The following is a 20,893-nucleotide window of genomic DNA, read 5'->3' on the forward strand; positions in this document are numbered from 1 at the left end:
AATAGTACCTTTTTTTTTTTTTTAACAATAATCCATCACTATAAGCTCAGTAATTAAGCAAGAAATCATTTAAAATTGTAAGACAGGAATTTACCAGCAATCTCAGAGTTGATTCAAAGGAAATCAAGAAAAGAGTTGTTAAACATGAGGTGGTCAAGTATACAGCTTTCACCAAAAAGTACCAATAGACGCTAAAAATCACAATGCAAATAAATTAAGCTCCAATTAGACTGGATAATATATTTGTTACTAGCTAACATCCTCTTGGGAAAGTATAGAAATATCTTTAAGACAGGTGTGGTGGTGCATACCTGTAATCCCAGCACTTGGGAGGCTGAGGCAGGAGGATCGCTGAGCATTAGAGGCCAGCCTGGTCTACACGGTAAGGTCAAAGCCAGCCTGAACTACATGGCATAGCGAGACCCTGTCTCAAAAGTGTGTATCTTTAAATGTAAAGTTACTGCAGGGTCACGGAAGCAAGTACGAAATAAAAGAAAATTCCCAACAGGCAAAAAGCCTTTTCCACATAGCCTCAGGACCATCAGTTTTCTTGGGGAGCCCTTGCTAGCATGGGTACTGGATTAAGAATCTTGGCCGTCTCTGGCAAAGGCACTTCACTGGGGAGAGGAGAAAACCAAAATGCAACACCAGATTTTTTTATTTTATAAACCAGTACATGTGGTAAAACTTACTGCAGATTTGAGAACTATCCCAAAAATATCTGTAAGGAAGACTGCGATTTATGGCAGTTTTGTGGCACTGCTCAGCGGGTAGGGTGGCCACAAATCCATGAATAGTGGCATAGCCATGGCATTTGTCAGTTTTAAACACACCAAAGTAAAAATCTCTGAAAGGTAAATTTCAGTCTCTGGCAGTCTTTCACGTCCCAGGGGACAGAAATCTCTCATGAAGTCCAACTGGGCCATGCCAAAGCCAAGGCATGAAGAGAAGCTGGACTGACTCTTACTAAAACTGAAATTCATCATCGATGCAGCTCAACCTATGATGGAACTGAGGTCACTTTTACCACCGTAGTTTGCTAACTATGGAAATAGAATTTTGTAGGGTGGATTAAATCAACTATAAGTATATCCTCTATGATTATTGTACAGCTCACTATCTGATGTACATAAACAGTAACTGGCGTGTACCAGTTTCTTAAAGTTGTGTCAGAAAACAACAATTTGCTTAAGCAGTGTCACTGGCTGATTCTGTGCTACATAGGATGCGTTGGGTAGTTGGCTCAGGGAAGGTATGGATTACAAAGTGCAAAATATTTATTGTTTCTCTTTACAGAAAATGGTTACCAACTCCAGTCATAGGTGTTCAAAATAAAGGGAAACTCTTAAAATCAGCCCAAAATAAAAACATACACTTTAAAAGAAACAAAACTAAAGTCACAGCTAATGCTTCCAGAAAAGAGAACACACACAAGACACCAGACAACTGGAAATATTTTAAATGTGAATAATGAACATTCTTCAGAATTTAAGGAAAGAATGTTTTCAGCCAAGAAAAAATAAGCTCACAGCTTTTACGGCCTCTATAGTTTGCATTACATAAAATATTACAGTTGTGTGGGCTAAAAGAAAAACAGTTTGAAGGGTTAACTGCAGGAACAAATGAACAATAATTAGTTATTAAAATACGGACTTTCTAAAGAAACAACATCAGTAATATCTTCCTGTGTTCGTCATACATTTCAAAATAAAATATATAAATATGTAACAAATAACCACAGGGATTAGGAAAACAATAAAACTTTAAGTGTTCAGCACAGTTTGGGAAAATGAAGCATAGTATCCTAAAAAGTAGTCTGTGATACATGAGTGATCCATATTAAAATGACTGCTTTGAATGCAAATCTAAGGAGAAAAATAGTGAACAGACATGGAAAGCAGGAAAGGCAGCATAAAGGGGAGAGAGAATATAGACTGAATGGGAGATGATCATGGTAACACACTATACTTTTTGTCTAACTCTATCAGCAACTGCATTGCAAAGAGTGTCAAAAATGTATACATACTTCAGGAAAGGAAAAACTTGTATCAATATTTTAATACCAAACTGACTGAGACATCATGAGATTAATAAAAGTTACCCTTTGGCCTCTGCAAATAGGAGAGTTGCTCAAAGTGGTGGCCATGGGCTTCCAGGCATTTATTAGTACAGGGAACTGCTGCTTGCATAACCTTGGTCACTGAGATTGCCGCACATGCATTTTCAATTTCTTCTCTAAGGGCCAGCAGTGTACTGAGTCTTCTGTGATACACGACATCCTCTAGGGTCCCCCACACAATTTTTCTTTTCTTGAAGTGTGTGTATATGTTTTGGCGAACTCTGTATGTATAAATGAAATGAACTTCTCTGGTAAAAGATACATTTTTAATTATAAAAATGCAAGGAATTTCTATGTTACTTATGAGAAATAATGTGTTTAAGAATAAAAAACAAGATAAAAATGGAGAAAGATACATTAAAGAGACTACTTTTAAAAAGTGTGGCACATAGAACTGAAATATACTTCTCACTGAGGTATATGTCAAAATGAAGTATCTGTGGGCCGGGGATTTAGCTCAGTGGTTCTGCCACCTGGCTCGCAAGTGTAAGGACCCGAGTTCAATCCCGGGAACAAGAAAACAAGAAAAAAGAAGAAAGAAAAGAAATCAAGTATCTGAAAAACGTGGATAAAAAATATGGAGCTGAATATGGAGCATGGGAAACATCTTTATCAGTATCTAGCAGAAAAACTAGGCTAAATAGCTGTGATATAAAATAATTTAAACAATTACATTTAAGAACCTAATATAGTTGATACCTCAGTTGTTGAATGGCTCCAAGTTCAAACTTTCCACACCCGAACAGCAAAGTTGGAAAAACAATCTGCTTGGCGTTCTTCACTTTCCTGGACAGTGGAACGGAAACTCCCACCTGAAAGACCTGTAGGGATTGAGAGTAAGTCAGGGGTCATGTCTGGCCGAGGACACGAAGGGGCGACTTCAGTCTGAGTGCCGCTCTCACCCGGACAACCCACAGCGCATGTGTTAGTGTGTTTCGTCATTATGCGCCTTTTTGTGCTTTGTGTAAAATATCACAACCACAGCTCCAAAGAAAGTTAGTGACAGCAGCAGTAAAGCTAAGAGGAAAACTGTGAGACCCACAATAGAGTTAAAGAAAGAAATCATTGTGAAATTTGTTCAAAGTCCTTGAAACATGAATTGATCAGTGTAATTTTTGAGCTTCAAAACCTATTATGTGGTTTTCCATTATTTCTTATAGGAAAAACACATGCAGTTCTCAAACTTTTCAGTATTCAAACACAAATCTGAACAAATTGAGTGTAACAGCCAAGGTATCATACATACACACATACCTGACAACTCACACAAGGCTGTAAAGCCTGTACACTTATAACTGCATTAACATGTTGAAAAAAATTAAAGCCCAATTTTTACTAAATGTTATTCTTTTCATGTTCTGCACTTCAATTTATCCTTATTATTTATATATATATAATGATTATTAAAACATTGACCTTGCAAGAATTACTGATTGGCTTTTTGAATTATTTAGGTTGTTTTATATATAAGGTCATGTTGTCTCTGAAGGTCAACTTATATTACTCTGTGTGTGTGTGTGTGTGTGTGTGTGTGTGTGTGTGTGTGAGACTGAGAACTGAACCTAGGGCCTCATGAATGTTAGGTAAGCACTCTGCCACTGCACTACAATCTCAGCATTTTTTATGTTGAGACAAAGTCTAAGTTTCCCTAGCTAGCCTCAAACTTGCAATCCTCTTGACTCAGCCTAAGTAGCTGCGGTGAGGAATGTCCCCTAGTCCTCTAGTCTGTATGCGTTCCTGTGTGTACCACTGTCCATAAAGTAAGTTCTTCTTTCTCTGAAAAATGGGGAACTTTGAACATTCCGTATTATTTCCGTGCATAACAGAAAAACTTACGATAACTTATGAACCAAAACTTATGCCCTCAAGGGAAATTCCCCATAAAAATAGGTCTGGAAGGGCAGGGGATTTAGCTCAGTGGTGCCACCACCGGCCTCGCAAGCTAGAGGTCCTGAGTTCGATCCCCAGTACCAAAAACAACAACAAAAAATAGGGCTGGCTATGGTTCGTACATAAATAGAATAAAAAGTCTGACTGTCCTTTCAGGTTGGGAGTATTCTTTTGGCCTGTCTGGCTTCAAACTGGTACATCTGTCTTTTCCTGGATTTGTACTTCAAATGAACATTGGCTGTTTCTGGGTATTGAATATTCTGGTCTTTGAATCATTGGTTTTCCCAGGACTCTGGCATTTGGAGTTGGACTGTTAATATACTTTTAGTTTCCCTGGGCCACCAGTTTTCTAAATCACCATGCAGAACTTAGAACTTGTCATCCTCTATACCCCTATAAGCCAGTTTCTAATACATCTCTTAATGACTACAAATGGGCTCATATATACATATATATATATATATATATATATGCATATATGCACATGCACATGCACACAGACACAAAAATATATACATATATTCGCACATATATTTGCTGCTCCCAGCCCAGAGGAAGGGGCTTCTGAGCCGCCGCCAAACTGGCTCCTGGTCCAGAGAAAGGGGCTTCCCGGCCACCACTCCTACCGCAGCTCGCGGGCCCTGTCCCACCTCTCCCAGCTCAGAGGAGGTGAGCCATGCGGACGCCAACAGCACCCCTTTGCCCCCCCAGGTGAAGTGAGAAAACATGTAAATAAGTCTCAAAACCAGACTTCCAGATCACCTTCAGCAACCACAAAGGGAAATGAGATGGAACACTCTGATACTCAACAAACTGGACCCACTGAACTGGCAACAAAAGGGGATCTGGAATAAATGACATCAGAAATAATTTCTCAGATAACAGGAGAAATTGTGCTCCTAGTGCAAGACATGATTAATAAATCTAGAGAGAAGGTGAGGAACATGATGGAATCCCAACACAGGAAACAAATGGAATCCATACAACAGATGCAAATAGATTTCCAGGGGATGAAAAATATCACTGAAACTCTACACAGCAGAATGAGCCAATGTGAGGACAGAATTTCAGATTTAGAAGATAAGATTTCAATTAACGACCAGAAAAAGAAAAACTGCTTCAAAATTATAGGGGAACACGAGACATCAATCCAGCAGCTGCTAGATGATGCAAAGAAGAATAACATAAGGCTGATTGGAGTCAATGAAGACACAGGACAGAGTGCAGATGACCTAAAAAACTCTTCACAGAAGTAATGGCAGAAAACTTCCCAAGCAGGGGAAAAGAACTTGACATACAGATAAGTGAGGCATATAGGACTCCAAATACCCTTGATCCAAAAAAATCTACACATAGGTGTATAATTGTTAACATTCCAGAAACTCACCAGAAGAACAAAGTTCTACAAGCAGTCAGAGAAAAGAAACAAATCACATACAAAGGAAAGCCCATCAGAATCACAGCAGACTTCTCAACACAAACCATCAAGGCAAGAAGAGCTTGGAGTGACCTATTCCAAGCCCTAAAAGAAAACAACCCCCGACCCAGACTGATGTACCCTGCAAAACTATCTTTCAAAATTGATGGAGAAGTAAGGTACTTTCATAACAAAGAGCACCTTAGGAACTTCGTAAATACCAAACCAGCACTCCAAAAAATTTTACACAATAGCCTAGGAACAGACACTGAGGATCACAACCCCAAGAAGCAAAGCAGAATGAACCCATCTGGCACAACAAGAAATTAAATGTAAAGGGGGAGAACCCAACAAAAAGAAAAAGTCATGGCAATGACAAGTCAATACGTTTCACTTATAACCATCAACGTTAATGGTCTCAATTCACCAATCAAAAGAAACAGAAGGGGCAGAATGGGTCAAGAAGCAAAATTCAACAATATGCTGCCTATGAGAAACACACTTATTTCAAAATGAAACTCACAGACTGAAAGTTAAAGGGTGGAAAACAATACTCCATGTGACAGAAATTCAAAAAAAGGCAGGAGTAGCTACCCTCTTTGCAGATCAAGTAGATTTCAAACCAACACTGATTAAGAGAGACGAGGAAGGGCACTACATATCCTTGTCAAGGGAACAACCCAAGAGGAAGAGATGACAATCATAAATATCTATGCACCAAACACTAGTGCGCCCAACTATATAAAACAAATACTAACGGACATGAAAAGTCATCTATGCACTAATACAATTGTAGTGGGGGACCTCAACACCCCACTGTCACAAAGAGATTGACCAAGTAGGCAAAAAATAAGTAATGAAATGCTGGAACTCAATCGAACTCTTGAACAAATGAACTTGACAGATGTTTACAGAGTCTTCCACCCCACAAAATCAGAATACACATTCTTCTCAGCTGCACAGGGGTCATTCTCCAAGATAGACCACATACTCACACATAGAACATGTTTAAGTAAGTGGAAAGGAATTGAAGTTATGCCCCATATATTATCAGACCATAGTGCGATGAAATTGGAGATCCATAGCAAAAGAAACTGGAAAAATTTCATAAACACGTGGAAATTGAACACCACATTCTGAATAACCAATGGGTCACAGGGGAAATTAAACAAGGAATCAGACAGTGCCTTCAATGAAATGAAAATGAGAAAACAAGATATTGGAATCTATGGGACACAATGAAAGCAGTCTTACGAGGGAAATTCATAGCAGTGAATACACATATTGGGAAAACAGAATGAGCCCAATTAAACAAACTGATGCTGAACCTCAAGCTTCTAGAAAGAGAAGAGCAGGACAACCCCAAAGCTCATACAAGGGAGGAAATTAAAAAGATCAGAGGAGAAATCATTGCAATGGAGACTAAGAGAACAATACAAAAAAATCAATGAAGCCAAGAGTTGGTTCTTTGAAAGAATCAACAAAATGGACAAACCCTTAGACAACCTTACCAGAAAAAGGAAAGAAAAGGCCCAAATCCATGCAATTAGGAATGAAAAGGGTGAGATTACAACAGATCCAGCAGAAATCCAGAGGATCATCAATACCTACTTCCAGAACCTATATACCAATAAGATGGACAACACAGAATAAATGGACAGATTCCTAGGTACATATGAATTACCAAAGTTGAACGAAGAAGACCTACAAATTCTAAACCACCCAATAACAACCAATAAAATTGAAAACATAATTGAAAACTTATCAACTAAGGAAAGCCCGGGCCCTGATGGCTTCACTGCTGAATTCTACAAGACATTTGGAGAGGAACTACTGCCACTACTGTTTAAACTCTTCAATGGAATTGAAAGGGAAGCAATACTCCCAAATTCATTCCTGGAAGCAGGCATCACCTTGTCCCCAAAGCAGAGAAAGACCCAACCGAAAAGGAGAACTAGAGGCCAATCTCGCTAATGAACATAGATGCAAAAATCCTTAATAAGATCCTGGCAAACAGAATGCAGAAGATCATCAAGAAGACCATAGACCCTGATCAAGTGGGATTCATCCCAGGGATGCAGGGGGGTTCAACATACGCAAATCAATCAATGTAATACACTAGATCAATAGAGCCAAGGAAAAAAAACCATGTGATTATCTCCATAGATGCAGAAAAAGCATTTGACAAAATCCAACGTGCATTTATGATAAAAATCCTACAAAAATTGGAATAGATGGTCTCTACCTCAAACTGATAAAAGCCATCTAGGAAAAACCAACAGCCAATATCAAACTACATGGTCAAAAACTGAAATCCTGCACACTAAAATCAGGAACAAGACAAGGATGTCCACTATCACCACTTTTGTTCAATATAGTTTTGGAAACATTAGCCACGGCAATTAGACAACAGAAAGAAATAAAAGACATAAAGATAAGACATGAAGAAGTCAAATTGTCATTATTTGCAGATGACAAGATACTCTATATAGCAGATCCCAAGAACTGCACCAAAAGTCTTCTAGACTTAATAACCAAATTCAGTCAAGTAGCTGGTTACAAGGTCAACACACAAAAATCAATAGCTTTCCTCTACACGAATGACAGACTCACTGAGAGAGGAATAGGGCAAATAATTCCTTTCACAATAGCATCCAAAATACTGAAATACCTAGGAATCAACCTAACGAAAGAAATCAAAGATCTCTTCTCTGAAACCTATAGCACTCTGAAAAGAGAGATTGAAGATGATAGCAGAAAATGGACAGACATCCCCTGCTCCTGGGTAGGAAGGATTAATATAGTGAAAATGGCCATACTTCCAAAACTGCTATATAGATTCAATGCAATTCCAGTTGTGATCCCAGCAAGCATACTTCACGGACCTCAAGAAAACAATCCACAAATTCATTTGGAACAAGTAGAGACCCAGAATAGCAAAAGAAATTCTAGGTAACAGAGACATGGCAGGGGGTTATCACATTCCCCAACCTGCAACTATACTACAAAGCTACTGTGATAAAAAACAGCATGGGACTGGCAAAGAAACAGACCTGAGGACCAGTGCAACAGATTAGAAGATGCAGAAACAACGCCAGACACACTCAGCCATCTCATCTTCGATAAAGGAGCCAAACACCCTCACTGAAGGAAAGATAGCCTCTGTAATAAATGGTGCTGGAAACATTGGGCTTCAACTTGCCAAAGATTAAAATTAGACCTGTATCTCTCGCCATGCACTAGACTCAAATCAAAATGGATTAAAGATCTAAATATTAAAATAGAAACTCTGAACCAGTTGGAACAGAGGCTAGGAAGAACCGTTGAAGACATCAGTGTAGGAAAAGATTTTATGAACAAAACCTCAATTTCCCGTGAACTAGCACAATGAATCAACAAGTGGGATCTCTTCTTATTAAAAGGCTTCTGCACAGCAAGAGAAACCACCAGCGGTGTGAAGAGACAACCCACAATGTGGGAAAAAAATCTTCACCTGCTTTTCCTCAGACAAAGGTCTCCTATCTCGAATCTATAAAGAACTTTAAAAGATCAGACCTACCAAATTTAAAGACCAATCCGAAAATGGGCATCTGCAATGAACAGACATTTCTCAGACAAAGAAGTAGAAATAGCAAATAAATACATGGAAAAATGTTCAACATCACTGGTCACTGGAGAGATGCAAATGAAAACGACACTGAGATTCCACCTCACTCCAGAAAGAATGGCTGCTATCATGAAATCAACCAATAACAAATGCTGGCGGGGCTGTGGGGAAAGAGGAACCCTGCTCCACTGCTGGAGGGAGTGTAGACTGGTGCAAGCACTGTGGAAATCAGTGTGGACATACCTCAAAGAACTAGGACTGGAAGTCCCATTTGACCCTGCTATTCCCCTGCTGGGGATTTTCCCCAAAGAATTAAAAGAATCATACCACAGTGATGTATGTGCGCCCATGTTCGTAGCAGCACAGTTTGTGACAGCTACAACTTGGAAACAGCCCAAATGCCTATCAACTGGAGACTGGATCAAGAAAACGTGTTTTTTAAAAAATAAAATGGCATACTACTCAGCCATAAAAAAGGAGAAATTAGAGACATTTATCGCTAAGTGGATACACATTGACGCGATACTCTTAAGTGTAATAAATAGGATACACATGTATAAATACCAAATGGTTTCTCTGGTGTGAGAAACTGAAAGTGTAAATAAGGACTAAAATGTGTAATAGGTAATGTGAAATAGGAAGAAAAAGGGCAAAGGGGAAGGAAGTGGGAGGCGTAGGAGAAAGGAAAGAAAATGGAAATAATATGAGAAAATGGAAAAACAGGAACAAAATTTTTGTAAATAGGGAGGAATGGAAGGGTTGAAGGGAGGGCTAGGCAAAGGTGAAAAATAAGAACCAAGAGAGATTATGGAAAGTTGCAAATTTCCAATGATGACTGTCATTATATTGTATGCCTAAAATGTACCAATGATTAGAATGAATCATCGATAATGCAAAATAGGAAGAAAAGGTCCAAAGGGGTAGGGGTAGTGGGAGGGGCAGGGGAAAGGAAAGCAGGGAAATCAAAAATGATGAGAAATGGAAAAAATGGAAATAAAGTCTTTGTAAATAGGGAACGGAGGGCTAGGAATGGGGAAAAAATAAGAACCAAGATGCATCATGTAAAGGGACAAGTTCCCAATGAGAAATATAAATGTGTTGTTTACCTAAAATGTACCTATAAAAGAATTTTAAAAAAAGAAAAAAAAAAGGCGCACAGAGTGTACTTGCAGTTGACCCGTCACTGAATGTTGGGTACCGGAGAACAAAGTTCTGTGACTGAAGCTCCGCCCGCTTACCGATGCCACCATAGACGCTGATCATCCTGCACATTACGCTACTCAGAAAGGCGCCATTCACATATCAAGCTAGATGAATGCCACCTTGCTGAGTAGAGTACTGTACACAGCATGGTGAAAGTGGTCCTCTTGGCCTTTTAAACCATGAAAGAAAGCTGTGGCAAAACTGCAGGTAAGGCTAGTCCCAGGGAACCCCAGTCCTTGGGTTTTTATCCCATACCATACAAGGCTCTTAAAGAGAGTCCTATGAATTGAATCTGCAGTGAGCAGGTGGCCTGAGAGTCCAGAAATGGCATCCGTGTGCAGGTGGCCATACCCTGCTCCCAGGGCCGGCACTGAGGCTGTAGTTGCTGTGCCTTAACCCACTTCACGAAGTGCCACCCACTTTTCTCGTAACGGGCAGAGCACTCTCTGAAGGAGGGCAGTGCACACAGCATGACTGAGGCCGGAGTCCTGCCTTTCCCTCACGCCACTTCAGCCAGCACTGTCTCCGGGGAGTCTGAAGAACGCACTTAAAAGGTCTGCAAGAAAACCATGCCCTTTCCCTCTTTCTTCCTTTGTCGTTCTCCCAGTGCTCCCCTCTTCCTGCTGCATGCTCAGCATGACAAATTTTAGGGCTCAGAGAAAATGAGCAACCTCCTCTCCCTTTCTCTCAGACTTAGGAGATGTTGCTGCATTTTTATGCTTAGCTTCAATTAAATATCATTGGCACGTCAAAAACTACTTTGTATACTTGAAAAGTCAGTTGTTAGGTGCAAAACCACTCTAGACACTCACCATATTTAGGTATTCTCTGGCAAGCCAGACAGAGCTCAGTCGGAACACTGCTGGAAAAAATTACCTTCTTGCCCACCTGACTCTTCCTTACACTATTCCACAGGACTCCGCTTGGTGTCTTCTAATCAGAGCTGCTGCGAGGCAGCAGCAGCAGACGCAGCAGCTACAATGGCCACCTATTTCCAAATCAGCCTTTAGACAAAGAAACACTTGCAACCTGTGGGACACAGGCAAATAAACAGCAAACTGTACGGAGAGCAAACAGAGGTGGCACTCTGGCCATGACGGTGGGAGACAAAGTGGAGAGGTTCTTCCTCCTTACTAGTCTAAATTTCCTCCTGGCGGCTTCGGGTGAAGTGAGGTAGGAGGCCACGTAGAGGTAAGATAAAAATCCCGAATTTCACTTACTACTAAAGTCATCGCTAAGGCTTTAGAGACTCATCTGATCATCACCTCTTGCTTCCTTGGTTGCACTTCCTGTGGACTGCCTCTTCCCCTTCCCTCTGCCTCCCTTCTTTCTCTTCTCTCCACCCCTCCCTCACCCTGTGCTCTCAGAGATTTCGAGATTAAGGAGAGATACCTCAATAGGAAAGGCAGAAAACCCAATGCATAATTCCTTTTCTCAAAAATTGAGATGGATTTTCTCATCCTGCCATCACTCAAAATTCAAAATTAAAAAAAAAAATGTAGACTAATCTGTTGCATATAATTTTCTGTGTACGACATCGATCCCTTATATGTCCACGCGAGAGAATGCAATGTAGTATGCAGAGTAAGAGTGTCCAGTCCCTGTGCAATTAAGTACTTTGAATTCCTGACAGAGTGAAGTACTTATGGACTCAGCAGGGAGGGTTCTCAATTGGAACAGGATTTGGGCAATAAAAAAGGAGAAGGTTTTAATGAGGAAATTTGAAAGGTGAAAACAAAGCGGATTAAAGCATAGGAAACGCATATTAGATTCTTCAGAATAACTCCGAGGTTAGAGAAGGCCACATGCCGACCCAAATTCCTATTGGCAGTTTCCTCGGGCCTCCTGTGACAATGAAATGTAAACCCCAGTGTAATGGACACGAGCAGCTTTCCTGAGGGCCCTGTGCGCTGGGTCTGCCTCTCCAAGGTCCTTCTGAGAGCCCTCCGAGATGGCTCAGCACCCAAGCTGTGCAACTTACCCAGGGAAGGGCAGCTCTGTGTCTGAAACCCATTCCCAGCCCGCGAGGCCACATGGTGGTGTTTGTGTCCTACATCACTCCACAAAAGAAATGCAAAATGCTTAGTTTGTATACATTACACCTGCTTGAGCAGAGAACTGCACAGAGGGTTGCGTGTGACAGCCTTGGTCAAGGACACCTCTCCTGCAGCTGGCATCCTACAACTCATACCTGCAAGCCTTTGACACGGACTTTTATTCAAACGATACAGGAAACTCCGTGCCCACTGCCCTTCCTCTTCCATCCTGCTCTGTCTCTTCGCTTGCCTCATCTTTTAACATGCACACTGCTGGAGCCAGAAAAAAATGACCTCTCTGTCATTTCCTCTTCCTCAGGATGATAACGATACTAGGGATGGCTCATTCAAAACCACTGCACCACTTCCAAAGCAATCTTTGAAGGAAAAAGGCCAAACATCTCAACCCCTCATGCTCTTGTACTGCACGTGCCCTCATGCCTAGACAACCATTATTCACCTAAACTCCAACCAGCAGAGAAGCCACTGAAGAACAATGGAAACCTTCTAGAAAGAAAAGAAACATTTAGGTGATAGAATATTGACACTGCAAAGCCTAATTCTTTCCCAGATGCTAGAGGAAAAAGAAATTCTCACTTAAACAAGCAGAAATAATCAACAAGGGAGCATTTCTGAGCCTTTCACGTGACACTGTTTACTGACAGCATTTTCCCACCCTTTCATTCTAGTTCACTAGGTATCTTTCCCTCTCACGACAGCGGGTGACTAAAGAGACTCAAGTTAAAGGTAAATAATTTCTGAAAACAAATGGACTTTGAAAGGTTAGCAACATTTTCCCAACACTGGGACAAAAGGACCTAACACTTGAAACTTTAAAGAGAGGAGAGCTTATCAACCAGTAACAAATGCTGGCGGGGGTGTGGGGAGAAAGGAACCCTTCTCGACTGCTGGTGGGAGTGCAGACTGGCGCAACCACTGTGAAAATCCGTATGGAGATACCTCAAAGAACTAGGACGAGAGGTCCCATTTGACCCAGCTATTCCCCTGCTGGGTATCTTCCCCAAAGAAATAGAAGAATCATACCAGAGCGATACATGTACACCCATGTTTATAGCGGCACAGTTTGTAACAGCTAAAGCTTGGAAACAGCCCAAGTGCCCATCAACTGGAAACTGGATAAAGAAGATGTGCTTTTTTTTTTTCATACAATGGAGTACTATTCAGCCATAAAGAATGAGAAGCTGGAGACATTTATAGCTAAATGGATGTATATCGTATATCGAGGCCATACTCTTAAGTGAAATAAATAGGACACATATGTGTAAATACCAAATAGTTTCTCTAGTGTGAGAAACTGAAAGTGTAAATAAGGGTTAAAATGATTAAAATGAATAATTGATAATTTGAAATAGGAAGAAAAGGTCCAAAGAGGTAGGGGTGGTGGCAGGGGAAGAGGAAAGGAAAGAAGGGAAAGGAAAAATTATGAGAAATGAAAAAAAAATGGAAATGAAGTCTCTGTAAATAGGGAAGGGTGGAGGGGGTGAAGGGTGCACAGGTAATGGGGAATAAATAAGAACCAAGATACATCATGTACAGGTACAAGCACCCAATGATAAATCTAAACGCATTGTATACCTAAAATGTACCAAGAAAAGATCTTCAGAATTTAAAAAAAAAAAAAAAAAAAAAAAAAAGAGGAGAGGTTTATTTTGGCTCACTATTTCAGAGTGTTCAGAGTCCACGATAGGCTGGCTCCAAGGCAGAAATGGCATGGTAGAAGGGCATGGTGGACAAAAGAGACTTAGATCATGGCAACTGGGATGTAGAAAGAGATGGGGAAGGAACTGAGGACAAGAATACACTCTTTTGGACCACACTCCCAGTAACTCATTTCCTCCAACCAGACCCCACTTAAGAGCACATCCAGCTGCGATTAATCCACTGACGAACATAGCGGCCCCATGATCCAATGAAATCTAAATTCTCTCACACTGCAATGGTACAGGGTAAGCATTCCCATTCCAAAAGGAACAGGGAATAGAAAAGAATCAGACCGAAGCAAGACTGAAACCCAGAGGGCAATCATTACATCTAGTAATGCCATTGCCACCATTTGGAGCAGATTATGGTGTAATGTGAATTCCAAAACTCCTATGGCCTTGCTGGTTGCAGACCACATGACCTCTCTCTTCGGCTGGCTATGCTGTCAGCAGCTCGCCTTAGCAGCTATTCAACATTCCTGGTATCTTCAACTTCCTGTGGTCTCCACTGCACCTTGAGCTTCATTTGTACAACTTCACACATTTTCCTCAGGGGCACAGTGCCTGGCCTCCCACCACTTCCTTTGAAATCTGAGTGGGAGCCTCCATAACCCCGCAACTATTGAAATCAGTATGCATGTAAAATCAGCACCATGTGGATAATATCAAAGTCTGCTATGAGCTCACGCAGTAGGCAGGACACTTGAACAATGGCTTCTGTGGCCGCTAAGGGCCTAGATAGCTTTATTTGGGGAAATAATTCCCTAGGGGCCCCCAAATGAACAGAAAACTCTGGGGATCTCTTCTTAAATCAGTCTTTCAAAGGAGTTTATCTTTTTACAACCTTGATCCTGTGATGGATGCTATTTGGCCATTTCCTGGGATGATCTCAAGGCATCTTTTCTATGGCCCTAATTCAAAGTACATGGCTTTTTAAAGGGGCCAGAGATTTAGCTCAGTGGTGCCACCGCCTGCCTCACCAGAACAAGGTTCAGAGTGCAATCCCCAGTACCAAAACCAAAACAAAACCTCAGGAAGGCAAAGTACATGGCTTTTAAAAAATACTCCTCTTTGCTGTACCCAAGCTCTCCTTGGCTCCAGCTTTACAAGACCTTTATTTGTGCCTAAGGTGTGTAAGTTTTACTTCTTTCAGCTCTGCTTTTTAGCTCTTGATTCTCACTATACATTGGTACCTCAGTTCACGAATTTAATTCTTTCCACGATTCTGGTTGCAAACCAAACTGGATGAGAACTCAAACTCTATGGTTAGGTTCAATATTAAGCTTATGGATAAATGTGATTCCACTCTACATTGAGCTAAAAGCAGCCAGCAGTACCCATGCCACAGACTGAATGTTGGGCTACTTGATATTTCCTCCACTAGATTCATTAGTTCACCAATTTTAAATTCAACCTCACACAGTCTTATGATGTGGACAAAATGGAGACAAGTTCCCATCTAAAATTTCATGGGCCTGCCTGTCTTTCAGTTTTTGAATTCCCATCCGCATTCAGGTCTTCTGAGCTCCTAGTAAACTGCTCATTAAACTCACCTTATAGCATTCTAAAGCTTCTTTAGCTTGTCTCTCCAATCCTTTATAAATGCCTCCCACAAACTAGTTCTAAAGGCTTCTGAGCAACATGCTCAGGTAAAGTCTCAACAATGACCCCACTATTGGTACCGATTTTCTGTCTTAGTCACGTTGCCCATCGATGAGACACAATACCTGACATCCAAAACTGAAAGGAGAAAGGCTTATTTTGAAGTTTCAGAAGGTTCAGTTCATGGTCAGCTTGGTCCAAGGCAGAAATGGCATGGTGAAGAAAAGCTGCTCACCTAATGGGAGGCAAAAAAACCCCCAAAACAATGTTATGTGTGTGGGACACAAGGGACAAGGTTATAACCTTCCACGTAATGCCCCCAGGGACTCACCTTCTTGTACTCTGGGTTTTGGTAAGATATTACATTTACTACAGGACACAGTTTATAGGATTATTTCATGATAATTACCCAAAAAAGTGAAATGCAAAGGAGTGCAAGAGATTAACCGAACACTAGAGGCCCAAAGAATCCAGCCAAGGGCCTGGATCCCAGCAATGTGCCACACAAGTCCAGCTAAAGTCTTAGAGTCCAAGGCAATGTCCTCCAAGAGTCCAGCCAGTGGCCTAGAGCCCAGGGCAATGTCTCATGCTCGTCCATATTGAGGATCTGCACCTGGAAGGCCGAAAGGCCAGTGGTGGAAGGCAGAAAACTTACGCTGATGAGATGAAGGATTTGTGCCACCGAGCTGAGATATCTGCATTGGAGCCGGGAAGTGATGCTCACAGGTGAAGATCAGCGCTCTCCTGAGGAAAACAGCGGCCACTCCCAGCGACAGCAAAGCCTCAAGCTCTTCCTCTGACTAGAACAGCCTAGTTTGCATCAGGAAAACCATCTGCAACAAGCTTCTCCTAGAAAATCAACAGGCCAAGATCTTCCCCTCCAGTTCTCTTTTTATGGCTATTGACAACAATCCTTAGGTGGATCCTCCATGCCCAGACCACGCTGTTTCAGTTCAGCTGGGAGTTACAAGTTGACCATTGGCTAATTCACTGCACACCACTTTCAACCAGGCCCCACCTCCTGACAGCATAATCTGTCATGGATTTATAACTTGACTAATCCACTGATGGGTATAGCAACCCCACACAATCCAATCAACAGCCAAAAGCTGTATCTCTGAACCTGTGTCCTTTTGACAGACATTTTAGTTCTGAACCATAACAGGGAAATAGAGGGATGTTTAGAAAATTCATACTTAGGTACAATACTTTTCAAGGAAAGAAAAAGAAAGAGTGGTGGGAAGCAAGTAAATCCGCATGTCTCCATGTCCTTCTAATTTATTACTCATCAGTGCTAATCTTAGAATAAATGAGATAAACCACATGAGAATACTGAAATCCTAATTGGGTGGCACTTTCCTGTTTTATGGTACGTATTTTTCATTCTTTTTAAAACCTACATATGTTATTAATTATAAAGTCAGTTTCCAGTAAATAGCACAGTTTCTTCATGATTTTTATTCTCGCGCTATCAAATTCTTCTGTTTGTCTAGTGTGTTTTGGCTGTTTGCATTTAAGGATAATCTTAGATGTTTTCATGTATCAGCCATTTTGTTTTCTGTATGTTTGTTTTGGTTTCATTTCCTTTGTTTCTCTTTTCTTACCTTCCTGTGGGACAGGTGATTTTATCTTTATAACTTTAAATAATGTTTTATAATTATCTCTTTTATAATTTTCATATGGACTGCTCTGAATGTTAAGATTATAAAAGACATCATCTATTACAGTTTACCAGTATCAATATTTTACGAAATTTGAGGGACGTGAAGAAATCTAACCTTCTATTTGGGCCCCTTAAACTTCTTCACCTTCAAGTATCATTGTTCATGGCTTTATAAACTTAGTTTAATCAATAATGTACAAACCTCATGAGAAGAGTAATCATACATAACATACAGATGTACTCTGTTATTATTTCTTCTTTCCTAATGCTCTAAGGTATTCTTCCAGTGACACAGGTCTTCCAACTACCTCTCCATTCTAACAGCACATTTTACCTATCAACTCATCCACTCATCAGTGTTAATCCACTGATAAGTATAGTACCTCACAGTCCAATCACCTTTTAAAAGTGCCACCTCTGAACACATGAGACTTTGGCGAGACATTTTTAGATCTAAACCATGACATAGAAGAAATATAACCTTGTGAAACCAGGCCAAACAGATCCCATCCACAACCATCTCTCTAGATGTTTTCTCTTTTTTCTACTCACTGGTTCCCTGTGCCTGAGCCAGTTGGAACTTCATCTCTCCCAGATGGTATGTACTTTCACTTACTTGGTCTTAATGAGAAAGGGTAGTAGTACAGACAGGTCCACTACTTCAGATTCCTAGGTCGGCAGGAAAAATGTTTTGTGGACCATTTTGATCTATTTTAGAGATCAGAATCTATTTAAAAAAGCAATAAAAATTAGTTTCTTTATAAGATAGTAGGACTCATAATAAAAATTTACAACAATTGTGTTTCTGTATACTAGCATAAAAAATCAGAAACTGAAATGTATTAGTCATAATGGTTTCAAAAATAGAAAATGTTTAGGGACAAATCTTGAAGATGTGTAAGACCTGTTGACCCAAAACAAAACAAATTGTTGAGAGAAATTAAAGGACTGATGCTGGGCATGGTGGTGCATGCCTGTAATCCCAGCACTCAGGAGGATGAGGCAGGACGCTTGCAGTGAGTTCAAGACCAGCCTGAACTACATAGCGAGAGACTCCGTCTCAAAAAAACAAAACAAAAGAAGAAAACCAAAATAAATGGAGGTGTATTCTTTCTTCCATATTCTTGGATCAAAACAACATAGAACAATATCAATTCTCCGCAAATTAACCTGTGGGAAAAATGTAATCCCAATCAAAATTTCAGAAAGTTATTTTGCAAAAATTAACAAATCAATACTGAATACAAGCGGAAGTACAAAGGACTAGAAGAGACCAAGTATCTTTGAAAAGAAGTTGTAGGAACAGCAGCTGACTTTAAAGACTTTGAAATAACCTTCCAAATTAAAAGAGTGTATTTCTGGCTTCAAGATTTGCAAATATATCAATAAAACAGAATGGTGAGTCTTAGTAAGACATCCAAACATATTGTCAATTTATTTTAAATGACAATACAACAAACAAAACTTACTGAAGACAGAATCCTCTTAACAAATGACAGCGGAACAAATCAATGATAAAGAGGTAGACAGGTGATTACTTATATAAATAGATAGAAACATATACCGCCCACGAAAGGAACACTGATTGATACATTAAACCATATAGAAATATTAAAATTAGTTCTCGGATACAAACATAAAATCTGAAAGAATAAAACTTTTAAAATAAAGGATAAGGGAAAGTATTTTCCAATTTTAACAAGCAATGACTTCTTAGATCTAATAGTCAAAGCAAAGTCTATAACAAATTGAAAAATTGGACCTCATCTGAATCGTCTTCTTTTCTTTGAAATGTACTAAGAAAAGGAAAAGACAATCTGCATAGGACAGAATGGAAGAAAAAATTTATACGTATCTGATAAAAACTCATATCTAGAAATTATAAACAACTTTTCATTGTTAAAGTAAAACAATTTTAAGGTGGGTGTAGTGGCACATACCCGTAATCTCAGCACTTGAGAGGCTGAGGCAGGATGATTGCCACCAGTTCAAGGACAGCCTGGACTACATAGGGAGACCTTGTCTCAGAAACAAACAAACAAACAAACAAAAATATGAACTCTCAAATCAAACCAGGACGAACACGAACTAATAAACTAAATAAACTTCAATTAACAACACAGATACACATAAACTCTCACAACTTCTTAAAACTAAGGCACACAAATCTAAGAACAATTTGCAATGCTGACAGTCACTGCCTGCCAAACACCTAAGATGATCAAAAATTTTGCCCAGAGAAAATCTTAGTGCTCATGAAAGAAAGGAGCAAAACCTAGGACCAGTAAACACCACTTGCACATACATTGTAATGCAGTGATGTCAGAATAAAACAGAGGAATTCTCTTCTTGGTCACAATCTAAATTCCCTCCAAGACTCGGAACAGGGTAAGACATATACCTGATTTGAGATGACACCAAAACGCTCAGATTTCCACTTGCCCATTCAACACACTATAGAAGCGCATCTCAGCTATCCCACCCATGTCCCTACCCCACAGGGTCCTGTATACAACCTGGTACCTATCCCCCATGGTGAATACATTTTTATGCACTGCAAGCATACACTAATAAAAGGGAAAACACAAAATACTACAGAATAAAAAAGTAACAAAAGAACAAAATAGATTCACACGTATTTTCAAAGATCACATATGTACATATATTTATATATTTTACATACAGGTGCTTTAAGACAAATTATTTTCACGTAAGGAAGAGTATCCACACATCTAAGAATAAAGTTGTCTTCAATCTTGAAAGAGTAAAAAGCTTTTAGATGCAGTCCGAGGTAGGAGAGAATTGGAAGAAACTCCTAGGAAGCGGTAAAGATTGACCCACTACGAGGAAATTTGCTAGGAAAGAACTTGGTGCTTCTGGAGTGCAAAAAGAGTACTTGGCTTCTGCAAAATAAAAGCCTGGAATGCACAAGAGGGAAAGCCACACCCTCACTCCAGATCTTGTTACCTCTATGGACCCGCCTCCTCTGGGCAAGGAGATACATGAGCCTGGAAAATCTACAGGAGTGACTTTTTTCTGGGAGCCCACAATTCCTAGCTCATCCTTTGAAAGACCTGATTATCAGAGTCCATTAGAGTCTGGCAATGGGAGGATCATGCTTGGACCCAAGGGAGGGAAGTTCTGTGCACGATGCTGTACATATATACTCACTCCTGTTCCCACCATGGTGTGTTACCGTTCTCTTGCTGCTGAGACAAAACACCCGCCATCCAAGGTTAAAAGAAGAGAGGTTTATTTAGCTCACCGTTTGTAGAGGTTTTGGTCCATCACCAGTAGGCTCCCATGCAGGGTGGCACATGGCAGAGGGGCATCACAGAGGAGAAACAGTTCATGGTGCCCACATAATAGCAAAAGCAACAAAGGGACCTTAACAGCATCTTTCTGCTCCTTTAACTGATCCAGACTACTGGGATTAGTGTGGCGCCAAACCAATCAGTGTTCTGGTTTAGTGATCACACACCCTTAATCCCAGCATCACACACTCTAGATTCAGCCATGTCTGAAAAAGCCACCAATGACCGAATGAGGCTTGGGGGAACATCTAGACCCAAGCCATAACACATGGACACTGTATGTTATATGCATTACTCTACTCCAAAAGGCAACAATCAGGT

The 20,893-nt window shown here is 40.3% G+C and overlaps 1 long non-coding RNA gene across 1 annotated transcript; it reads right to left on the reverse strand.

The window, feature by feature from the left end:
• Window positions 1-1,070: 1,070 nt before the first annotated feature.
• LOC147821086 (uncharacterized) lies at window positions 1,071-18,783 on the reverse strand. Its single transcript, XR_015447657.1, has 4 exons — window positions 16,251-18,783; window positions 15,721-15,830; window positions 2,819-2,940; window positions 1,071-2,340 (listed from the first exon to the last, which is right to left on the reverse strand). It is a non-coding gene; the product is annotated as an uncharacterized LOC147821086 (long non-coding RNA).
• Window positions 18,784-20,893: the final 2,110 nt, after the last annotated feature.

The sequence above is a fragment of the Heterocephalus glaber genome, unplaced genomic scaffold (genome assembly GCF_053883595.1).
Source record: "Heterocephalus glaber isolate CG9 unplaced genomic scaffold, H.glaber_assembly_v1.0 deba00001764, whole genome shotgun sequence".
Taxonomy (NCBI): Eukaryota; Metazoa; Chordata; class Mammalia; order Rodentia; family Bathyergidae; genus Heterocephalus; species Heterocephalus glaber.